Genomic DNA, 23,177 nt, shown 5'->3' with positions numbered 1-23,177 from the left:
AATAAAAAACAAAACAAAACAAACAAACAAACAACAACAACAACAAAACACCCTCTAACTGTATAGACAGAGTTCATTGAGATGTACAGACTTTGAGTTTGGTTAATTTTGGAGTGTGATGTTTATTTTATTTACAAGTTCCTTTATAATAACATTTATTTAAAAAATTAATATACACCCAAAATGATGCTGTGCCACAATTAACTCACAAGGTGTGGGCCAGCTGTAGCTCAGCCCATCCATGTGTTAGTCAGCTTTTTATTACTACCACAAAACACTGGACAGAAACAGCATGAAGGCAGCTCATCTTGTTTCACAACTTGAAAGATTCCGGCAACATAAGCTGGCTCCATCACCCTCAAGCTGGTAGTAAGACAGACATTATGGAGAAAAGGAAATGGCAAAGCGAAGCTGTTCACCACATGGCAGCCAGGAAGAAAAGCACAGACAAGATAGATCCTTCTAGGACACACCCTCCAGGGACCCACCTCCTTCAGCTGGGCCCTGGTTCCTAGTTTCTGCCACTTCCCAATAATAACATTGGTTTATTAATCTATCAATGAATGAAGGGCCCAACCTCGTGATCCATGCTTTTCACATTTTCTTATAACTACACCTTAACACCTGAGCCTTCAAGGAACAATGATAACAAACTACCACTTGACCTAGTAACTGTTTGTCTGTGTCACTGACAGAGTGACTCTAGGCTTAAGGGAAAAAAGACTTCTTTTGGCTCAGGCTTTCCGGAGGTCTCAGGCCATCATGGTAGGGAATATATGATAGCAGGAACACTTCCGTATCTGGCGGAGGGAGCCTGCAACAATGGCTTGTTCCCATTGGTGCAGTCTGGAAGCAGAGAAAGCAGGCAGAAGCCGGAAGCAGATATGATCTTTAAATGTCTACCTCTAGTAACCCAGTTCTACCGGCCAGAATCCACCTCAGAAGGTTCCACAGCCTTCCAGCTAGTGCCACAAACTAGAGACCAAGCCTTCAAATCAGGAGCCTCCAGGGGAAATTTCAGATTCAAACCACAGCCTGTCCAGAACACCTCCCGGAATCTGCAGCACTTCCCTGGGGCATGAGTGATTCTGATTCCTAGGCTGGCTGTCATCCAGCTTTACGCTCAGGCTTCCTGCTTCCCATCCTTTCCCAGGGCTCCACCTCCACACCCCGTCCTCGCTGCACACTCTTGACTGACCCAGCCCTCTTATAGACACTACAATACAAAGAGCACACTTGGAGAGGGGGTGCCTGGAGACACTCTTAGATCAAACCCACCTTTTTGTTGGTGTAGAATTTTGGCACATTGCCTAGTCTTTCAGAACTTTGGTTTCTGGTTTTGTGCAATGAATAGGAAGTGATAAGACTGCGTGGGGCCACAGTGAAGATACAAATAATGTGCAGAGTGTGTGCTGGGCCACTTGATAAGTAATAGTGTCATACCAGTGTTGAAAGTTGCTCACAGTTCAGGCTATCACCATCTCCAAGTAAGTTTTCTTTCTTGTTTCTTTCCTTCCTTCCTTCCTTCCTTCCTTCCTTCCTCCCTCCCTTCCTTCCTTCCTTCCTTACTTCCTTCCTTCCTTCCTTCCTTCCATTTGTTTCTTCCTTTCTTTCCTTTAGAAGTTTTATCATAATTTAAAATTTAAGTTCACACAAACATATATTGTGTACTGAGTATATCCACCACCATGCCCTTCCTTCTCTTTACTTGCCTCCTTCTCAGCCTCCACTGTCCCCTCAAATAGTTCCATTTTTATGTCATATCTACCATGTATAGTTTTCTGTACCTATATAGAATCTAAGAACCATAAAAGACAGGAAGTATGAAATGTTTGTCTTTCTGACATGAACTTAATCCATTTAGTATGGTTATCTCCAGTTGCATCCATTTTCAGAAAAAAAAATGAAGAAAAGAAAAAAACAGAATCTCCTTCTTCTTAATGGCTGAGAAGAACCCAGTGTATATACAGACTATACACACCACATTTTCTTTCTCTGTCCCTCTATTCATGGACACCGAGGCTGGTCCACAACTTAGCTGTTGTAAACAATGGATGTTGTGGCAAACATTGATGTGCATGTGTCTCTGTCATGTGTTGATTTTAGAGTCTTTTAGGAGATACCTAGGAGTGGCATAGCTGGCCTTTATGGTAGATTTGTTCCTAGTTGTTTTTAGTTTTTAATATTTCAAGTCTAATTGTGTATCGATTGTCCATGTCGGGGTGGGCATACACTATGGTACATATGCAGAGGTAAGAGAAGAACTTCAGGATGACGTTCTCTCCTACCACCATGTGGGTCCCAGGGACCAACCTCAGATAATCAGGCTTGGCCGTGAGTGCCTTTACCTCTGAGACATCTCATCACCCCAGTTTTATTTTTGGGGGAACTCCTCCACACTGGCTTCCATAGTTCCTGGACCAATTCATATCCCAGCATCAATCTCTGAGTGATCCTTTTTCCCACATCCTTAGCAGCATTTGCTGTTATTTATTTTCATGATGGTGGCTATCCCACTGTGAAGGGAAGGCCTCTCAGCATACTTTAACATGTTTGATGACTAGTGAGACTGAACATTTTTCATGGTTTCTCTCATTCGTATTTCAGCTGTTCCTTTCATTAGCCCATTTACTCACTGGTGTTAGCTTTCTTGTTGACTTTTCTAGTTCTTTATATATAGTCTAGATAATAATTCTCTTTCAGATATATAGCCTGAATTTTTTTTCCTCCAAGGGAATTTTCTTTGTAAAGAGCACAGAAGGTCTTCTTTGATGATCCATCTCCAAGGGACTCTCCTTTCCTCAATATGCATTTCCTCTTCCACTGAGAACTCAAACTCTTTTTTTTTTTTTTTTTTTGAGAAATGCCCTGTAAAGACTTCTGAAATCACCAATAAGTAAATAAGTACATGCGAGAAAAGCTTAGACTTCCAAAAACAAACACTAGATGATTTAGAGTGCTAACAGGAGATTTGAGGATGTGTTTCAAAACAGAAGTATCTCCTCCATTAGGAAGACTTTTTCTTTAAGACTTGTTTTTATTTTAATTATTTGTATGGCTGTGTGTGTCTCTGTGTGGTTATGGGCACATGCTTACAGTGGTCACAGATGCCAGAAGAGGGTATCAGACACCCTGGAGCTAGAGTTACCAGTGGTTGCCAAGCACCTGACTTGGGTGCCGGGAACTGAACTCCATCTTGTGCAACAGCAGTATGCACTCTTAACCACTGAGCCCCAGATAGAGTTTTGTTGAGCCCCTACAAACTACATTGCAGGTATCCCTGAAGAAGATAACCTCTGGTATCAGCCTTGGAGCTGTTCCAGGTCACTTATGAGAAGTAGCCTACAACTTCTTACAGCAGTTATATGGACTTTCATGTAAACACTGGCCACAACTATTTTCTGCCACCCCAGACAATTATTATTATTATTATTATTATTATTATTATTATTATTATTAATTATCATTATCTGGATGGATTTAATTATAAAAAAATCTATTGGGTCTTACTGTGGAATAATGCTTTTGTACACTGGTTTAATAAAACACTGATTGGCCACTGGCCAGGCAGGAAGTATAGGCGGGATAAGCAAATAAGGAGAATTCTGGGAGAGGAAGGCTGAGTCAGGAGATGCCAGCCCACTGTCCAGGGAGCAGCATGTAATGGCACACAGGTAAAGCCACAGAACACATGGTGACATATAAATTAACATAAATTGGTTGAGTTTAAGTGTAAGAGCTAGTCAGTAGTTAGCCTGAGCTAATGGCCGAGCAGTTTTAATTAATATAAGCCTCTGTGTGTTTACTTGGGGGATGTGAGTGGGAGAGATTTGTCCCAACCTCTGACAGGCCGGGACACAGGAAAACTTCAGCTACAGGGTCTAATTATTAAAAAATGGTTATAACCTTTGGCCCAAAAAAAGCAATAAAACAAAATTAGCCATACCATGTACAAAGTTACACGGTTTAATAACTCAGAATACAACAAAGTTGTTAAAATGAAAACAGCATTATGCAGACTCTACCCACAAGGCATTCCCAAAAAGGTGAAGAACTCAGAAGCCTGAGAAGATGCTTGTGTTGAGAGGAGAGGGGGTGGAGAGCACAGAAGGGAGGCTTCCTGGAACAAGGAGGATCTGGGCTGAATCTGAGGAGTGAGTGGGAGTCTCTGCAGTGTTGTGTGAAAGAGAAGAGCTCCAGCCACGTGCCCACACATAAAGTGTGGCATAGAAAAGAAAGAAGTAAGGGGGATGTCTGCAGATTCTCATTTCCCCATAGGTAAGACTCTGTGTGTGTGTGTGTGTGTGTGTGTGTGTGTGTGTTGTGTACTAAAATTATATATGTGTGTGTACTCATATGTGTGTATACTCATATATATGTGTGTGTACTTATATATATATATGTGTGTATTCATATATATGTGTGTAGTCATATTATATATGTGTGTGTACTCATACGTGTGTGTACTCATGTATATGTGTGTATACTCATATATATGTGTGTGTGTACTCATATATACATATACTCATATATGTGTGTGTGTGTACTCATTTATATACATATACTCATATATATGTGTGTGTGTTCATATTATGTGTGTGTGCATGTGAGGTATCTGTATATATATATGCCAGAAGTCAATATCAAATGTCTTCTTCAATTACTCCCAACTTTTTAACTTATTCTTTACCAATTTAATACATGTATATACTGTATCTTGATCATATCCAATATAAATTGTCCCACTTCCCCCAGTACCCTCAATATTTCTACCTTCTCCTCTCTCCCGCTCCCTCCCTCCTTTCCTCCCTCTCTCCCTCCCTCCCACTGAGTTGAATTAGTGCTGAACATCATACATGAAGTCATACCCCAAGAGAACATGACCCCTTTCCCCAGCAGCCATCAGCTGTGAGACAGGGCCTCACACTGAACCCTAGCTAGTCAATTCATCTAGAGTAGCTGAGCACCAAGCCCTAGGGAGCTCTGTCTGTTCCCAGGGGTGTGGTTATAAGCAGGCACCACCACTCCCAGCTTTTTAAGTGGGTGCAAGGGATCCAAACTTGGATCAGATCCTTGTGCTGTGTGGCAAGTAACTTTTATTTACTGAGCCATCTCTCAAGCATCTCAATTCAATGTCATTGCTTGCTCAGGATTTGGATTGATTGATACATCAGCTGTGCGATGTTAGAAATTACAGCGGAATGAGGAGTACTTGCTGATGGTCTTCTCCATTTAGTTTCACTGATATCCCTGCCTGCATTGCCTATTGAAGGTAATCACCTCATGACCTAATGAGGTGATCAATAATACTTGGTGGTCACTAAGCCAGACACCAGAAAGGAGACAGCACTTCCAAATATGTGGCCACTGAAAGGGGACATAGCTGAGGGATAGGGGCTCTGGCAGCAGACTTCCTTAGTGTAATTAAGTTACCCTCTCTGTAAGACCTGGTGTAACTGGCCAGACCTCGACACGTGACTAAATCCCATCACCTATAAGTGGTGGTAATAGTAGTTCCCAAAGGGCTATTGAGATGATTAAATGAGTTATTATATGTAATGAGTTGTTATATTGAAAGCACACAGTCAGTACCTGGTACTGGGCAAGCATTAACTATTCACATTAATATATATTTCAGAGTAAATAAACAGAATTGTCTGGAAAGTCAGGCTTAGGTACTTGAATACACTTCTAGTGGGAACTCATTTCATACTGTGGTACTCACCATAATACAGCTGTTCCCTGGGGGCTCACCCTTCCATTAATTAGCTTGTGATGTTGTGATTGATTCTTGTGTGTGTTCCTAAAAGACTTGCCTTGGATGTATGTTGTCCTGGATGGAGGCCATCTAAATCATGATTCCCACCCAGGAAAATGCTAAGCAACTATCTAATGTCCTGGGAACATGAGTTTACAAAAACATCACTAATGGGCTGAAAAGATGAGAATGGAAAAAATGCTTGCCATGCAGGCATGAGGATGTGAGTCCAGATCCCCAGCACTCACACAAAAAGCTGGGCACAGTGATGCACATATGTAGTCTTAGCACAGGGGAAGGTTGAAGACAGAGAGACTTGTCATCCAGCCAGTCTGACCAATTGCTTATCCCCAAGTTCAGTGAAAGATTCTGTCTCAAAACAAACAAACAAAACAAAATTAAAAAGAAAAGAAAAGGAAAAGAGAAAAGAAAAGAAGAGAAAAAGAGAAAAGAAAAGGAAAGAAAAGAAAAGAAAAAAGAAAAGAAATGGGTTTGTGACAGGCACCCAACTGTTAGTCAAGCCCTGCATTCTACACAAACATCATGCTTTCTTATTCAGGCTCACTCTCTTTGTCTCTCTCTGTCTCTCTCACTCTCTGTCTCTCTCTGTCTCTCTCTCTGTCTCTGTCTCTGTCTCTCTCTCTCTCTCTCTCTCTCTCTCTCTCTCTCTCTCACACACACACACACACACACACACACACACACACACCCCATGTACATACTACATACATACATATATACATACATACATACATACATACATACGAAACATAACTATTACAAAATGACATCATCATTTTATAAACTAATGAAAGAAAACACAGCTGTATGATTACATCATACATGCACCAGGGACCAGGGTTTTAAATACTTTATCCTAGGCTATGAGAGAAGATGGAATAATTTTTTTAACGACTTATTTTTTAATTTTACGTGCACTGGTGTTTTACTTGATGTATGTCTGTGTGAATGTGTCAGATCCCCTGGAACTGGGGTTATAGACAGTTGTAAGCTGCCATGTAGTTGCTGAGAATTGAACCCGGGTCCTCTGGAAGAGCAATCAGTGTTTTTAACCGCTGAGCCATCTCTCCAGCATTGAGATGGAATTCTTAATGTTTTATACCAATGACTCATAATTGCCTTTTAATTGGTTTTGAAATGAGGAGAAACAAGCACTGGATATAAACATAATCAAATTCATTCAAAACCTGCCTTGCACTTTAACCTGCTCCTGGGAGGTCTCTCTCCATTCTTACAATCTGGTTGAAATATGCAAGGAGAGTATGCTTATATTGTTTGCTAGACATAAAGAATGTAGAACTGAAGGCTAGTCCCTAAAAGATGCAGGTTAGGAAGTATGGGAAAGAACAGCAGCAGATGTATGGAGCATCTTCCAAGCCATCCCCTGCTTCCCATCCAGGCTCTGAGCCATACTCTGCAATTCTGTGGCCACACCTCTGATAGCATATCCGAGTACATAGCAGATGGTAATACAGCATGGAAAATAAGAGCTCTAAGTCTTTAAAGGGCGGCCCTGGTTTCAAGTGTGGTGAACAAAGGCATGTCATGCATGATATCTGTCTTTTGAAGACTGCGTCTACATCTGTAGAAAGGGAGTAAAATGGTCACCAACTTCGAGGAATCTTGTGATAATCAACAAGTCTTTGCAATGTTCTTAGCACCATTCTGAGCACAGTACTAACAGCAATGGTACTGTATCTCAGTGGGGGTTGGCAGGGGATGTGTGCAATGACATGCACGTGGGAGTCAGATGGGGACAGTTTTGGAGGGCTGGTTCTCACCTTCCACCCTTGTTTTGAAGTAGGGTCTCTTACTGTTTCTGGCTACTGTGCTGAGTACTCCGGGATGTGCTGGTCTGTGGGCTTCTGATAAATTCCCTCACCTCTGCTTCCTATCTTGCTGTAGGAGTGCTGGGATATAGACACATGTTGCCACATATGTCTTCTCACATGAGTTCCAGGAATCTGAACTCAGGTCATCAGGCTTGCATGGTGTCTTAGTCAGTCTTCTGTGGCTGTGAAGAGACACTATGACCCAGACAGCTTATGTGAAATAGAGGGCTGGTGTACAGTTTCAGAGTCTTAGTCCATTATCATCATGGCAGGGAGTATGGCAGCACTCTTGGCACTAGAGCAGTAGCTGATAGCTAATCTGCAGGCCAAGAGAAAGAGTAAGTGAGCCTGGTGTGGGCTTTTTGAAACCTCAAAGCCCACACCCACTGACATGCTTTCTCCAACAAGGCCACACCTACTCCTACAAGGCCACACCTCCTAATCCTTGTCAAATAGTGCCACTCCTGACAACTAAGCATTCAAATATTTGAGCCAATGGGGGCCATTTTTATTCAAACTACCACATATGGAAAACACTTTTACCCAATGAACCACCTCCTTCCTTCCTTCCTTCCTTCCTTCCTTCCTTCCTTCCTTCCTTTTGAGATAGGAGCTCCTTTCACAGGCTAGGCTAGCCTTATGGTTGCTGCAGTCCTTCACCAACTTCCCAAGAGCTAGAGTGGAGGGCTATGAGCCACCATGACACCTGGCTATTTTCTACTGTGCTACAAACCTAGCTAGCGTCCAGGACTACAAACACACCTCATCATCAGCTCCACTCTGATATTATTATGAGTTGCATGGTTTGGGACATACTAATATGTGTCCTTGTAAGGCCAGATATAGATCTTACTGTCAGGTTTGTTGATTTCTTTGAGACAAGGTTAACTTACTACATAGCTAGGCTGGCCTTGAACTTGAGATTCTCTTTCCTCAGCCTCCCAAGTACTGAGATTATAGGCATGTACCACTGGACCCAGCTACAACAAGCAAATGTTATAATGTGTCTGAACACATGAACCACAAGTTGAGCCCCAAAGGGAAGAGGTAGATAGCTAAAGTTTATATACTGCCTGGAAAGAAGGTTGAGATTCCAGAAGAAGATGTCATGGGTTGTAGGAGCGGGGAGGAGTGAAGGCCATTCTTTTCTGCAGCTAAATTTTTCAGTCTCAGTTGCAGAATGGCTTGTGGCTTATCAGAAGAGATCTCTGAGCTCTTTGGGGGGGGGGCTGTGGTTTCTAGTCAAAACAGAGTCCTCTGGCATCTGCTGCCGCCCTAACTAAGGTACACTGGTACAAATTTCATTCACAAATGAGCAAGTGGTGTCTGAGATTGTCCTAGGTTTTTCTGGATTGCCATTTCAAAATATACCAAAGAAATAAGTTCCAATGGAGCATACTCTGGGGTTCTGCAAGGGCAGTGAGAAGTAAACGGGATGTGTCTGTGAAGAGTTCCAGAAGAGGCCACACTCCATGTGTGGAACCCAGACCTGGGTGATAAAACAAGGATCTAGCCACACTGTAAGTGGAGTTACGCCCGGATGGCAGCAGGAACAGGGAACAGAAAAGGGAAGGGAAGGGCAGAGTGGTCCTAGGGCAGGAATAAGACAGGAAGAATAAATGTGATGAAGACAGACAGGCTGAGGAGGAACAATGAGCAGCCAGCACAGTCTCTAAGCAGAGCAGTGATATGACCCAGGTAGCTTCTGGAGTCTTGACTGCTGGGCAACAAGGGGATGAATGGACACCGGCATGTGTGGGGATCTGGAGGGAGGTTACGAAGTTGTGGAATAGAAGGGTGGCTGACATGCTTGTGGGATCAGACAACCAAAAGTAAGACTGATGCATCAGAAGGTCCCCAGTCACCCGAATAAGCATACTTTTTATCAATAAGAGCCTGGAAAGGTGCCAAGAAGTTATAGGGTCCAATCTGACTTTTGGAAGAACTGCTCCCACTTGTGTGGATGATGTTTGAAAAGCAGGAGAGATGGGAACCTGTTTACAACCTCTGAAGACAGTGGCTACTCATTATCATTATACACCAATCTCAACTGGAGAAAGTTAGACAATGGTCTGCTTTCTCCAAGAACTAACTCTCTCTGTCTCTCTGTCTCTCTGTCTCTCTTTCTCTCTGTCTCTGTCTCTGTCTCTGTCTCTCTCTCTCTCTCTCTCTCTCTCTCTCTCTGTCTCTCTCTCTCTCTCTCTCTCTCTCTCTCTCTGTGTGTGGGTGTGTGTGTGTGTGTGTGTGTGTGTGTGTGTTGGGCCAAAGTTCTACTTCAGGTGTCTTCCTCAATCATTATCCACCATATTTGACAACTGACATGCCTCACCTTTTTTTTTACACACCGGGGATCCGAACTCAGGTTTTAAACAAGATCCCAAACTCAAGACCTCACGCTTGCATGGCCAGCATGCTGAACCCTCTGCCCAGGACTCTCACTCTAGAAACTTCTGAGCAGCATTTTTTGCTTCAGGTTGTGTGATCCACGAATGTAAGGAAAGAAGACAAGGGGACACCCTGTCCCTGCTCCTGGCTTGAGGGTGACTGCTTTTCCAGTACAGGAGCAAACTTGGAAAGAGACTTTGCTAATAGGACAGTCCATGGCATTGGAGACTTCAGGAGCCTAGGGGACAGAACGGCAGGGGTCTCCTCTAAGGATGCAAACGAAGTATGGAAGAGAAATGTTACAGGCTTGAACATCAGGTTAGTTTTGCAGTCTCAACATGTTGGAACTGGAAATAGCCTGCTTGCTTGCAACTCAGTATTCCCCCTGGCATGTGTGAGGTCTTGAGTTCAGTCTCCAGCACTAAAAGAAAAAAAAAAAAAAAAAATCGGGGGGGGGGGGGGGGGGATTGGGCAAAGAAGAACTGCCTCTAACGTCCCAGGAAGAGAGGAGATGGTCTCAGTCGCAAGTGAGAGTTGAGCATTGTGTTAGAACAGTCCTGAAACAAAATCTGATTCAAACCCAGTTTCCCATTCTTAGATTTGAATCCTCATGTCAAGACCCACCCACTCCTGATCATACGAGCCTGAAATGACACTGACGGCCCTTACTGTGGATCCTCAACTCCCTCCATCTGCCAACAGTACCTGTAAAGGGTTCTCTTCTGTTGAGTGTGAGACCTCCGGAGCTGTCAGAAATTCTCAGCAGTGATCCTACAGAGGGGAACATAGATATAGTGTAGAAGAGAGAATAGGAAGCGAGCTAGGCGTGTGGCTCAGTGCTGGAGTTTTGCCTAGTGTGCACAATGCCTAGGTTTCACCCTCCACTTAGGTGCAAGGATTTGTTTTCTTGGTAAAGTTCATGAGTCTTCACTGCCCGGGTTAGCCTGGCAGTAATGGTGCAGGCCATGGAATATCCCTTCTACAGGGGTGGGATGAAATCTCACTTCTGGCCTGGAGGGTAAATAAACGCATCTTGAGAACCAAAGAGGTGGGCAGGTTCTGAACAAAGAGTCAAACTAGTGTGTTGTTAAGTGAGTGCTTGTGCCCGCTTCTTTTATTTTTATCAACTGTGTTTTGACAATTCGTGGGGGCAAAAATGTGTCTAAAGCAATCTGAGCTCGTCAAGCAGTAAACATTTAGACACACGATGTGAATTGAGTTATTGTTCTTGGGAGTTTCTTTTCTTTCCTTTTTTTTTTTTTGAAAAGGGAGCCCTGCTGGCTCCTTCGCCTCCCCCAGGTCTCTTGAAATGGAAATCTCCCTCTCCTAGGGACATAGAGAATTCTTGACAATAGCCCTGTGACTAGGTTATCTTACAGCAACCTCCATTCCCCAAGAGTTAAGGGGAGATTAACATTCAAGACAATTGTACTAGATCGAGAAGGGAGAGCTACGCCTCCAGCCATCGGATCTGCATTCTCGGGCTCGCAGGGTAGGAGAGGGGCTCGTGTCGTGGGGGTGGGTCTGGGTGCGTTTGGGTGTCTTGTAAAGAAATGGGGGTCCCCCAGATCACAATCACCCACCTCAGCATCTCCGCGCGCGCTTCAGATGCGCGCAACCTCTCTGGTCTACAAGCTAACTTTGCGTCGCTTGCGGGTGCGGCTAGGAGCAGTGGGAAAGAAGCCAGAGGCAGCTCAGGGGGCGACTTGGGGTGTCCTTGGCTGGACCGGGCGCCGGGGAGGCAGAAGAGCTCATTGTTGTCCTGGGATCCAGTGGCTAAAGGAGGCCCTGCCAGCGGGCGCGCGCTCAGTCCCTGCTTTGCAAGGGATCCAACGGCCACCCCGCCAGGCTCCGGTGCCGGGCACCATGCGGCGGACGGGGCGCCGCGGGCCGCGGGTCCCCGCGCGGGAAAGGGGCGGGCTAGTGGCCGTGCGCCCTGGCGCTGGGCCAGGCTCGGCGTGAGCAGCGGCGCGAGCGGGCGATGGGCTGACGGAGCCCTGTGGCGGGCGCGGCGGGGACTGGGGTGGCGGCGGGGGCGGGGACGGGGACGGGCGCGCCAGCACCGGCGGGGCGGCTGCGGGCGCCGCGGAGGAGGTGGAGGCGGCGCCGGGCTCCCAGGCCGCCTGGTAGGCCAAGGGCCTGCGCCCGGGACGAATGGGAAGCTGGTTTCCGTGGACTAGCCTCTTACAACCCGAAGTTCCTCGGCTCCTTTAGAAGAGCAAAAAAATAAAAGGTAACGTGTCTTTGTTTCCCGGTCGCGGTGGCAGGGGGGCGATTGATGATGCTGTACTTCTGAACCCATTTTCCGGTGCTGGGCTGGGCAGCAGGGACCTGCCACTTCTTTTCTGGGGGCTTAGAGGCTTTTATTTCGCGTCTGCTACATTTTAAAAATGCAAGCCCCACGTGGGGCAAATACGATGCTACCTTCTACCAGCCCTTCCCCCTACACACACACACACACACACACACACACACACACACACACACACACACACACACACGTTCCTTTGGCATCACAAACCACACTGAATTTCCCATGGAGAAAGGAAAGGAGGTTTCTATAATAGGTGGGGTTTTTTTAAGCACTCCCCCCCTCCTCCTTTCAGGAGTGACAGGGGTGTCTGGTCCTTTGGAGAAGGTGGCAGGAGGCCGGGCAGCCTCAGCTACTGGAGCCTGATGAGATAAACCGGCCTTTCCTTTCCAGATGGCTGCAGAGTTTGATGCAGAGAAAATGGGAGCTGAGGAGGGGAGAACAGGAGGGAACCCCCGTTAGTACCTGCTTCTTTAAAAATGGCTAAATGAGGTGCGTTTGTACTGCAGGCAGCTGCCCAGATGTTGATGCACACTGGATTTAGAAAGGTCTCCCCAGCGCGCTGCTCTTTGAAAGGCGTGGGGGCTGCCTGTGTGTAACCAGCAACTCGCTGCCTTTCTCTGGTCCCTTGCCTGTTAGGGGAGTAACTGCTCAGTCAATTCAGACAAATTTTGCTAAATTTCCAAGGGATGGCTGTTCTAATAATAGCTCCAACGGTGGCTCCTTAATAGACATCCTCATTTTGAATGATGCAGCTGTGCCAGCTCTCTGGGAAGCGCTGCTTGCTGAGAGCTGAGATCCAATGCCGGGAAAAGAACTCCCTGACCCCACCATGAATGGACCAGGCGCTGCCTCCCCTATGAATGGAACATCCCAACAGAGGCTGCCGCTGCTGCTCCTGGCTTGTTTCAATTGGAATCCTCCCTGAATCTGATGAGAGGGATGCTCAAAAAACCTAGACAGGCACATTTCTAAATATAGGATGGTCCCTGTTCAGTTTTGGATTGATGAGTGCATTTAACTGCGGGATGGCTTTGAGCTGCCTCCACCTCCACCTCAGCACCGGTTAAGCCTCATCTTTTCCAAACCTTTTGATTGATGTGTGGGAAAACACCAGTCAGAAAACCTAGCAAACTGCTGAGTTCATGCAAGGCAGCCACCACCGACTTTGAGGAAAGTACCTTTAGGGTTGGCTGCAACGCTGTGTCCCTTAGATTTCATGAACTAGTAAGATATGCAAACCAGCATCAAACCATGCAAGAGGGTGCTAGGGGCCCAGAGCTGTATGCAGGGGGACACGTTTCATTGTTTCATTTCTGGTCTTTAAATTGCATCAAACTCATTCATAAACTTTGGGACCCTGAAGATCAGAGCCTCAGATCAGCAGAAATCTGGTTTTAATTCTCCTAAGTGTTACTTGTCTCTTACAAACTCGAGTATCAGGAAATGGGCCAACTTGTACATTGTCTTCTGCAGGCTGAGTGATCCATTCTGTTGCCTGTGAAGTTTGTCCAAAGCACAACAGGAATGACAATCCTATGGCAATTAGATTAGACTGCATTTTATACTTAGAAGTCACATAGCTTCCATTTACTTTAATTTAGAGGTAATATTTGGACATGCTTTCAGTTCAATGGTGTATGGTTGTAGGCAGGTGAGGAATATAAAGTTACTTCTAGAGAAGTGGCAAAGGAGGGAGGTCTGCTGTGGGAAGTTGTGTGTGTGGAGGCAATCTCCGGCTTGTTTTTGTTTGTTTGTTTGTTTTTCTTAGACAGGGTTTCTCTGTGTAGTTTTGGTGCCTCTCCTGGATCTCACTCTGTAGCCCAGGCTGGCCTCGAACTCACAGAGATCCGCCTGGCTCTGCCTCCCGAGTGCTGGGATTAAAGGCGTGTGCCACCGCTCCCCACCCCACCCCTGGCCTATTTATTTATTTTTAACTTAAGCTCTTCTTGGATTAAAGATGAATGGTTTTAGTAGACATGAGGATCACAAAATTCTCCCCCCTCTTTTGTTTTAAACAACTGTGAGCTGCCACTGTTGTTGCTGTGTTCTTTTTAGTATTTGTCTTGAACTAATTTGATTAATAAGACTTCTTTTTATGGCCCTGGGTCTCTTTGTAATTTTAGACATCGTTGACAAGTCCCCTGGTAGCCCAGCAGGTGGCTAGTGCCATTAGTATGATTTTGCCATTGGGGAAACTGAGTCCCCTTGAGGTTCAGCAAGTTTCTGGTTTCTTAATCCAGGAGATTTATATACCAGATGTGTACAGTAGTGATTTAATTGTCCCAGCAAAGTTAGAGCCCAAGGCCAAAGAAAAGATAAGAGATGAGGTCTTGTCTGAGTCCTGGAGCTTTGGGAAAAACTTTGAAGTAGGTAGATAGATGTCAAGAAAAAGTCTCTTGAGTCAATCTTGGTTTGTGGGTGACAGACAGCATTATCATTGTTTTATGATGGGAAAGAGAAGAATTGGAAATTTCAGGAAATCTGCTGAGGGGCTGTGCCAGGTGGCTTTTGTCTTTAAGGAGCTGTGGGCTGGATGTTAGACTCCCCAAAGACCATGACTAACTTTGCTTCCTAAATACCAAACTTGTGCTCACATTGTTCATGCTGATGTGCATCTTTCCCAGGTATTCTGAAAACCACGTGCTTACCATTTACAACTGTACACAAACCCTTTCTGTATTTAAGCTAATATGCTCTGGATGGCTGAGACCAGAAATTTACACTATAAACATTACAGTGCTACAGCTTTGCTCTTAAATGTTTTGTTTTGTTTTGTTTTGGCATAAGTAAATTTCCCTCTCTCTCTCTCTCTCTCTCTCTCTCTCTCTCTCTCTCTCTCTCTTCAAATAAAGAAACAATATACTTCTGAGAAAATTCTAGTTCTATAAGTCGAACTGAGAAAGAGGCCTGCTAACAGTTAACTAGTTTAGGAAGTTATACACAGCATCAAAAAGTCTAAGTTTGGGTTCATCACCAACTTTTTAAGCATCTCTGTCTGTCTTTGTTTCTCTCTCTCTCTCTCTCTCTCTCTCTCTCTCTCTCTCTCTCTCTCTCCCCCCCCCCTTCCTCCTCCCCTCCTACCCCACTTCTTCCTTCCCTTTAGTATTAGGGATTAAACCCAGGGCCTCTTGCACACTAAGCAACATCACAGAGTCCTAGGAATTCTGGGGAAACTAGCTACTAAAATCCAACACTCTTTCACTTTTTTATTTTGAAGTAAGGTCTCACCAAGTTGCCCAAGCTACTTTGAACTCACTCTGTTTAAGGCAAGCAGGCCTTGAACTAGTGATCCTCCTGCATCAGCTGCCAGAGTAGCTGAGATTGTAGGCCCTCACGGCTAGTCTGGATAATCCTTTTCTTCCCTCACTCTTCTTTCCTTTCTGTCTTTGTTTCTTCCTTTCTTCTTGTTATGATCAGCTGTATTAGTCAAACTTGTGCTAGAAACTCTCACTTCAGGTTTACTTGGGGACTATCCCAGCATCTCAATTGGAGATGATTTCTGGTACCCCATAGAAGGACAGCAGTTGACAGATGATGATCATCCAGTGCCTATACAGCCTACATCCTGGGGGTTGGGGATTTAGCTCAGTGGTAGAGCACTTGCCTGGCAAGTGCAAGGCACTGGGTTCGGTCCTCAGCTCTAGAAAAAAAAAAAAAAAAAAAACAGCCTACATCCTAGAAACTCTGTCCTGCTTGTTCTAAAGGAAAAAAGAGGGACTAGCTTCCCTAACTTGCTAGGCTCATAGATAACTCAGGTCTACCTTGCCTGTGACATCCCTAGGATTCTCCTTCGGGATTCAGCCATTCCTCTACCTTGCCCATGTCTGTGCTGTGTACTGCTCTCTGAAGGTTCTGGATACTCTATAAAGGGAGGCCTGCAGCAAGAACAGCAAGAGAAGGAATATTTGTAAAGAGCTCTAGAAACTTCTCTACCCTGGGCAACATCATAGAGTCCCGGAGAATCTGAAGAAAGTGGCTTGCTGGGAAGAAAGAGATTTGAGTGTTTTTATCTCTAGCATTTATTCTAACCACAATTAGAATGAAGCACATTGAGGATTATTGTCCGTTTCTGCTTTGGTTTTCCCCAGAATAGCTTACCTTGAGAGCCTGTACGGTGTCTCTGGCAGCTGGGGACTACAGAGTCACTATTGTACAGAAAGGTCAGGTGGCTCCATTGCTCTCTTGGACAAGAAGTTTTCTGAATCAGCATAAACATAGATTGTCGAAACTCCTTTGAGTTCCTTAATTCCCTCCACTGCCACCCTTTTCTCTGTCCCTAGGCTCAGCATATCTATCTTTGACAAGGACTGATTCAGATGCACCCTGATCTTGAAGGAAGCCAGCTCCGTTTTCAGAAGTTTTGTTCTAGGACCTTTTTACAGAAATTAAGTAGAGCTGTTTGTTAACTATTTATCAAATGACATAATTCTGGGTGCCCGTGACTTTTTGATTCTTAACGGTTTTGATAGAAACTTGAAATTCCACTCTCCAAAGAAATGTTTACCTGCTTAGGAATACAAGTCACAGTTGATGACAAGTCATAAAAGGAATGTGGGGGACCTGCTTCAGTCATTGGCCTTATCACCATCAAATAATCAAATAAAAAAGATGAGTGGGTGGTCCCAGCTTGAACTGAAAGAGTAATCTCCCCATAGAAGCTGATTCTACATTACAGCTGTCTAGTGTAGGATCCAGCTGTAAGGAAGTGCCATTTCTCTCCTAGGTAGTATTTTCTGGAATTTTTATTGAAACTGGTGGTGCCCCAGGTGTTTATAATGCAACAGGAACAAAGATTTGTTGGCCATGGTCAAGAGCATTGGCGGGTACACCTTACTCTCTGGGTTTAACTCTGAACACATCTGCATGCTCCTTCTTACTCCTATGTTTTAGTATGTATTTGCCAACGCATGGCTCTTGCATACTCTGTTGAGGCAGAGGGAGTAGTCATAGGTGCATGTGAAGGCCGGAAGACATCCTCAGGTCATTCATTCCTCTGGTGCCATTCACTTCCCTTTTGATACAAGATATTTTAATGCTCTGGAACTCACTAAATAGGCTAAGTTAGGGCTGGTTAGTGAGCCTCAGGGAGCCTCCTTGTGTCCCGGTCTTCCCAGGCCTGGGAGTACAAGAGCATGCTGAAAGGAATTCCAACCACGGTCGTGCCGGACACTTAGTCATCTCCACTTAGTCATTTCCGGGTCATACGTCCTGCATGACCCATGCCCTATGGCTATGTGGTCACGTAATCACATGGATATGACCATGTGATCCATGCACATACATGGAATAGCCATGTAGGCCTGTGTGCGCAGGTGTGTCCTGTCCTTTATAAGGCACCCCTATGTTCCCCCAGCCTCTTTCTCACACATGTCCTCCCACAGGCCTGATCACATCCATCCCTTTCTCTTTGCCTTGATAAAACTCTTGTTAGTGGATTCTATCGTGTTTCGTGACTTTTCCTTGGGGGCAAGAGCGCCATAAAAAAACCATCACATGCCTTCTTGCCAGGCTTTTGGTTTTGAAACATAGCCAGGCTTTTGGGATTTAACTAGGGTCTGTTACCAAACAGGGATAGCCCCTCTTGCACACCTTTTGTTCATTTAACATTGAGTGAATATGACCCACTGCTGCTGCTGGGCACCTTATGGGTCCTTGTTGAGTAAGCAGAGTATGAAACTATGAAGATCTGAAAGATCCAGGGGGTGAAGTAAAACTCGGCTTGTCAAGCCATCCTGGGTCTCACCTACTCTTAGTCTATACTGTGGTATGGACTTCTTTCTCAGTAATGTATTGCCAGCCTCAGATCCAGGAGTCATTATTACAATGCAATATACTAAGCCTTCAAACATCGTGTTTTTGTTTTTGGAACAGGGTCTCGTTCTGTAGCCCAGATTGGCCTTGGGTTTGCTATATAGCCTGGAGTGACCTTGAACTTGTAACCCGTTTGCCTCAGTTTCCCAAGTGCTAGGCTTCCAGGCATGAGCCACTGTTCTTCTTTTGTTTGTTTGTTTTCTTTTCTTTTTACATCCAAAGTTTCCCCTCCCTCCTCTTCCCAGTTCCTCCCCCATCCCACCCATCCACTCCTCCTCTGCCGTTTCTCTTCAGATGCAGGCCAGCCTCCCATGAATAGCATATATCCTGCACTTTTTTAGACAGTATTTCCCTCTTCGAATCAGCTAACACTTCCCCTGTCACCTCACGCCTGTTACTCCACCATTTCTATCAGAATGTGTCTGTTCTTTCGATGCCCTGGCCTTTCTTTGTCCTTACTGAGTAAGGAATGCATGGGGAAAAAAAGTGTGTAATAGGGAGTTAGATTGATGCTGTAGGGTGGCAAATGGAAATAAGAATGGGAGCATCTCCAGGCTGTGCCATTCATAATCCTAAAATGCACAATTACACTCTCCCCACACGCCTGTAAAGTGACGAGTACAAACTGGGGACCCAAGTAGTGGAGAGCCATCTGGATCTGAGTGACACACCTACCAGTAGCTGGGGACCACGGGCCTGGCTTGCCCACTTCCTGGCTCCCTCTGACTACCCCCCATAAATATCCAATATTTATTTGTGTGTAGCCCAGAGAGAGAGAGCAGAAAAGGGGGAGGTGGTGAGGACATGAAGCAGGCTCCGAGCTGAGCACAATGTGCGTCAGTGTTCTGCCTTCTCAATCCCCTTTTATTGGGTCCGTGGAGTGTTTGGTTACAGAAGGACTATAGAGTGACCGGTGGCACAGATGTAGCCTGTAAGACTTGGCAAGAGGGAGGAGACATGTGCAGAAGGTGACAGAAGAGAGAACTACAGCTCTGGGGGTGAGGGCTGCTGGGTGCAGCCAGGGCTCAGGGCTGCCTGCAACGTCTATCTGCATGTGATTTGGAGGATCATTAAACATTTTGTCGAGGGGGCATTTTATCAATAAAATAAGTATAGAGGTAATATTTACCAGGGAGGAGATGTTCACAGCCATTGAGGGGCCTCCCTAAGTCTCATCTGCTGCACCAAGGCAAGCATCCCTGCCTTGTGATGGGTATATACATGATGCAACATGGTATGGCAAGCATGTTGTACACCGTGACATCTTCTTCTCTGGGGGTTTGATAATCTGGGCAGCTCTTCCACCTTTTAGCTGTGAAACCCGTGATGAGTTACTCAGTCTCTCTGACCTTCAGTAAGCAAAGTCACCTTCAGAGAAGCACACGAGCTAACATCCTCGAGGCACCTAAGAGGCAGAAAGTATGCAAGACTTTTAGAATATGAAATGTAGGGGTTGGTGAGATGGGTCAGTGGGTAGAGGTGCTGGCCGCCAATCCCGACAGCCTGAGCTCCATTCCTGGGACTCTGACAGAAAAGAGAGCAGTAACTCCCATGGGTCTGCTGACCTTCACAGGCATACGGTGCAGAGTGTGTGCCCCTCCCCCACGCTTAAAATAAACAGATAAAGAAAGAAAGAAAACATTGAGTTTCTAAACAAGACATTTTGTCTATGATCTACCCTCTCGACCTTGAAAGGCTCAACAATACTAACTTTGGAGAAATTTAGAACATATTTGGGATCTAAGAAGAAATGTAGACAGAAATAAGTCATACATTTTCTCTTACAATGCTGAAATGTCACAGAAAGTAGTTCAATAGGAAGAAGCATTAGCTGAGATGTTTGTAAAGTCACTCCCTCATTCCAGAAAGAGCCCCTGCAGGAAACACACGACCCTAGCCATCATTGTTACTGGGAACAGGGAAAGGTTTATAAGGAGGTAGTTAACGAGTGGACCCAGCAATGTGATGCGGGTATGAGGCTGAATAAGAAGGAGATAATGAAAGAGCTTGAGGCTGTGTCTGGGTCTCAGTACATTAGGACACGTTAAAATGAAGGAGAGGGGAAGAGAAGAAAGATGATTTGGGGCTTTGGGCTGGTGGGTTGCAGCCTCTTACCTTTATAAAATTCTCTAGTTCTCAAAAATGATCAGAAAGCTCATAGACCTTTTATCTTGGAAAAATGTAGAGTAAAATTGAAAATGGTGAAGATTATATCATCTAGTAATGTTAGCTACTCACCATCAAAAGGGAAAAGTCCAGTTATAGGCCTGCAAGATGAATCAGAGGCTGAGGGTATCTGCAGCCAAGTCTGAATAACCGGGTTTGGTCCTCCCGCCCCAGCCGTGGTAAAGGACAAGAAATGACTTTGATCTCCACATGTATGATTGTGCTACATGTGCACCCACACTCAAAACAAATAAATAAACAAAACACTTCAACATTTAATAAGTAAACAGTTAAGGCATTGCGTTAATAGCAGAAACCATCTTACAGCTGAGAATACTGGATGCTTTTTGGAGTCCCACCCCCGAATTGCCAAAAACACTCAATAACCCTGAAGATCCTAGGATAGTATCCCTGCAATATAAAAATTCAATATGCCAATTTAACTAATATTTAACAAAGTGATCTGCACACTTGACCGTCTGGGTAAATGTGAAGTAAAATGAACTAGATGCACATGAACAGCAGACTAGAAGCATTAAACACATGCACAAATGGGAAGTATTTATAGAACATTCTATCCACTTGCTTCCAAGACTAGGCTATATTTGAGGGACAACTTATGGCTATCTTTTTGCCTAGACAGGGTGGAACATGTCTGTCATTTCATGGAGAAATTGTAAGCTGGTATTTATGTGTAGTTCCTGCCTTTCTTTATTGTGGAAAATACGGTTTTTGTAGCCCAAAACAATTTGGTTTGTCTCCCTTCCTGTTCCCAAGGCTGTAGCTTGGTCAACAGAGATCCCAAACTATTTTAATGCTGAGTTCTACAACTTCCAACTTGGAAAGATAGCCAAATATTCCGAGAATAATACCCCAAACACAGTCCTTTGTTTCTCGTGTAGCCAGAGTCCTTTCTTGTTGCCAATAGAAATGGCCACACTGTAAGAGGAGGAGCAAACACTGGGCTGGAAGAGTCTGTGAGTTGTAGGTTCCATGCTGTGATGGAACCTTTGGGTTTTATACTAGCCATAGGGGGGGAAAATGGCAGCATGTGAGCTGCTTATTTGTAGGAAAAGTAGGATGGATGTTTCCAAGGTCCTGTGGTCTGCAGGAATGGCTGGAAGGGGAAGAGGCCACCAGCCTGGCCTTCCCATCAGATCCTCTTACATGGGGTCATTTGTCTGTCACACCAGTTTTCTCATGGCTGCTTCTGGGTGTTGCAGCTTGTCAATTCCCCATGTTCTCTTCCCCACCACCCTTGCATGGTGTTCCAGAGTTCAACAGATCTCAGCTGCCGTTCTCTTTGTTACTGGGAGCCCCACCTGTGGTTTTCTGATTACTCCTCTTCCTCTTCCTCCTGAGGCTTTAAAATCATTGTCCTGTGATGGCTGACTCACCAGTCTGTCTCCCCACTTCCTCTTGGTGGCATAGTCTGGGCTCCCTCTACTGAGCCTCTTTCATTTATTATTTCCAACACCCTGATCCTCCGTTTGTCAGCCCAGTCTCTCCAAGCAAGGTGTCTTGTCTCAGGACCCCCTCTCTTCTGAGTAAAAAACCTCACAGTCCCTCCAGTCACCACATTCCTGTCGCAGTCCCACTCATTCACAGTCACACACACACTCTCCTCCATTCCTTGACCCCCTTCCTATTCGAGCTCCCTGTAGACCAAGCTCCTTAGCACAGAACAAAAGGTCCTTCACACAGTCTAGCAGCTCCTTATTTCTTAAATTTCCTTTCTCTCATGGTCTTACACACACACACACACACACACACACACACACACACACACACACACAGAGAGAGAGAGAGAGAGAGAGAGAGAGAGAGAGAGAGAGCCTTGCTTCTGACCTTGGACTTAACTCTGTGCCTGAAACATACTGCTCACTCTTCAGCTGAAGCTTCTAGTAGGATCTCCTCCTGATCATAACTTCTTTGGTGTGTACAGATGTATGTGTGTGCACAGGTACACATGCACATGTAAGAACAAGGGTATGGAGCCAGAGGTCAATCTTTGGGTGTCTCTCCTCAGAAGCCATCCATCTTGTTTTCTGAGACAGGCTCTAGGCCTGACCTATAGGGCTTATGTTGGCTGGCCAGGAAGCCCAGAGACCCTGCTCTTTCCACCCCTCCTCCCCAGCACTGGAACTGCAAGCCTGTACCACCACGCCCAGCTTTTTCCATGGGTGCTGTGGATCAAACTCGGGTCTCCAAATGCTTGTGTGCCACAGGCTTTAGCTATTGTGCCGTCCTGTCAGCCCCCGCAGTTTCTTGAATGTATGTATCAATTGTGTGTTGCAGAAATTCTGGCAATAATAAGAGGTTTCAGAATGCTGTCCAACCAGAGATTAAATGAAAATCAAATGCCTAATGAAGAGGTGTTTCTGACAGTGCTCATCCATGTTACGTCACTCAATGTCACTACAGCCTTCACTCTAGACCCACGAGAGCACGCTGTACTGTGCATGCCATCACAGTGCTCACTGCCAACCAAGGCTGCCAGAATGCCTTAGCTCAGATGCAACGTTGTTGTATGAATCAGGGGTGGGGAATAAAGATAGAATTTCCAACAGTTTCTGAAATGACCCTAAACATGTTGTCCTCTGCTAGTCTGTATTACATCTTTATGTGAAGTGGTATTCTCAGCGTTGGCGATTATAAGTGCAAAATATCTACCAATTCTAAAAATGCCGAAGATGCTCTGTCCCTACAGCATCAAATATTCCATCAGAATTTAATTGTTTATATATGAATTCAACTGATATATAAAAATAAATAAGCACATCCAGCTCATTAGTATGCAAATGCTGTTGTCTGGAATAGATGGTAAAATTGTATGTATATCACAGAATTGTTTAAAAATAAATTTTATATTTATTATCAGTAAACGTTG

The 23,177-nt window shown here is 44.9% G+C and overlaps 1 protein-coding gene across 9 annotated transcripts in view; it reads left to right on the top strand.

Moving 5' to 3' along the window:
* Frmd4a (FERM domain containing 4A) overlaps positions 1-23,177 on the top strand; it is a 579,710-nt gene that overhangs the window by 356,037 nt on the left and 200,496 nt on the right. Inside the window, exon 1 of one of the 9 annotated variants that reach the window (XM_036187611.1) lies at positions 11,620-12,229. The exons of 7 other annotated variants lie outside the window; for them this stretch is intronic. The gene's annotated coding sequence lies outside the window, so the exon portion shown is untranslated. Of the gene's footprint in view, positions 1-11,619; positions 12,230-23,177 lie in introns of those variants that run through there. One more of the 9 variants, XM_036187609.1, reaches the window with a different exon arrangement.

The sequence above is a fragment of the Onychomys torridus genome, chromosome 5, assembly GCF_903995425.1.
Source record: "Onychomys torridus chromosome 5, mOncTor1.1, whole genome shotgun sequence".
Classification (NCBI taxonomy): Eukaryota; Metazoa; Chordata; class Mammalia; order Rodentia; family Cricetidae; genus Onychomys; species Onychomys torridus.
Note: the sequence above shows the minus strand (reverse complement) of the source record. Positions and strands in the feature narration are given on the sequence as shown.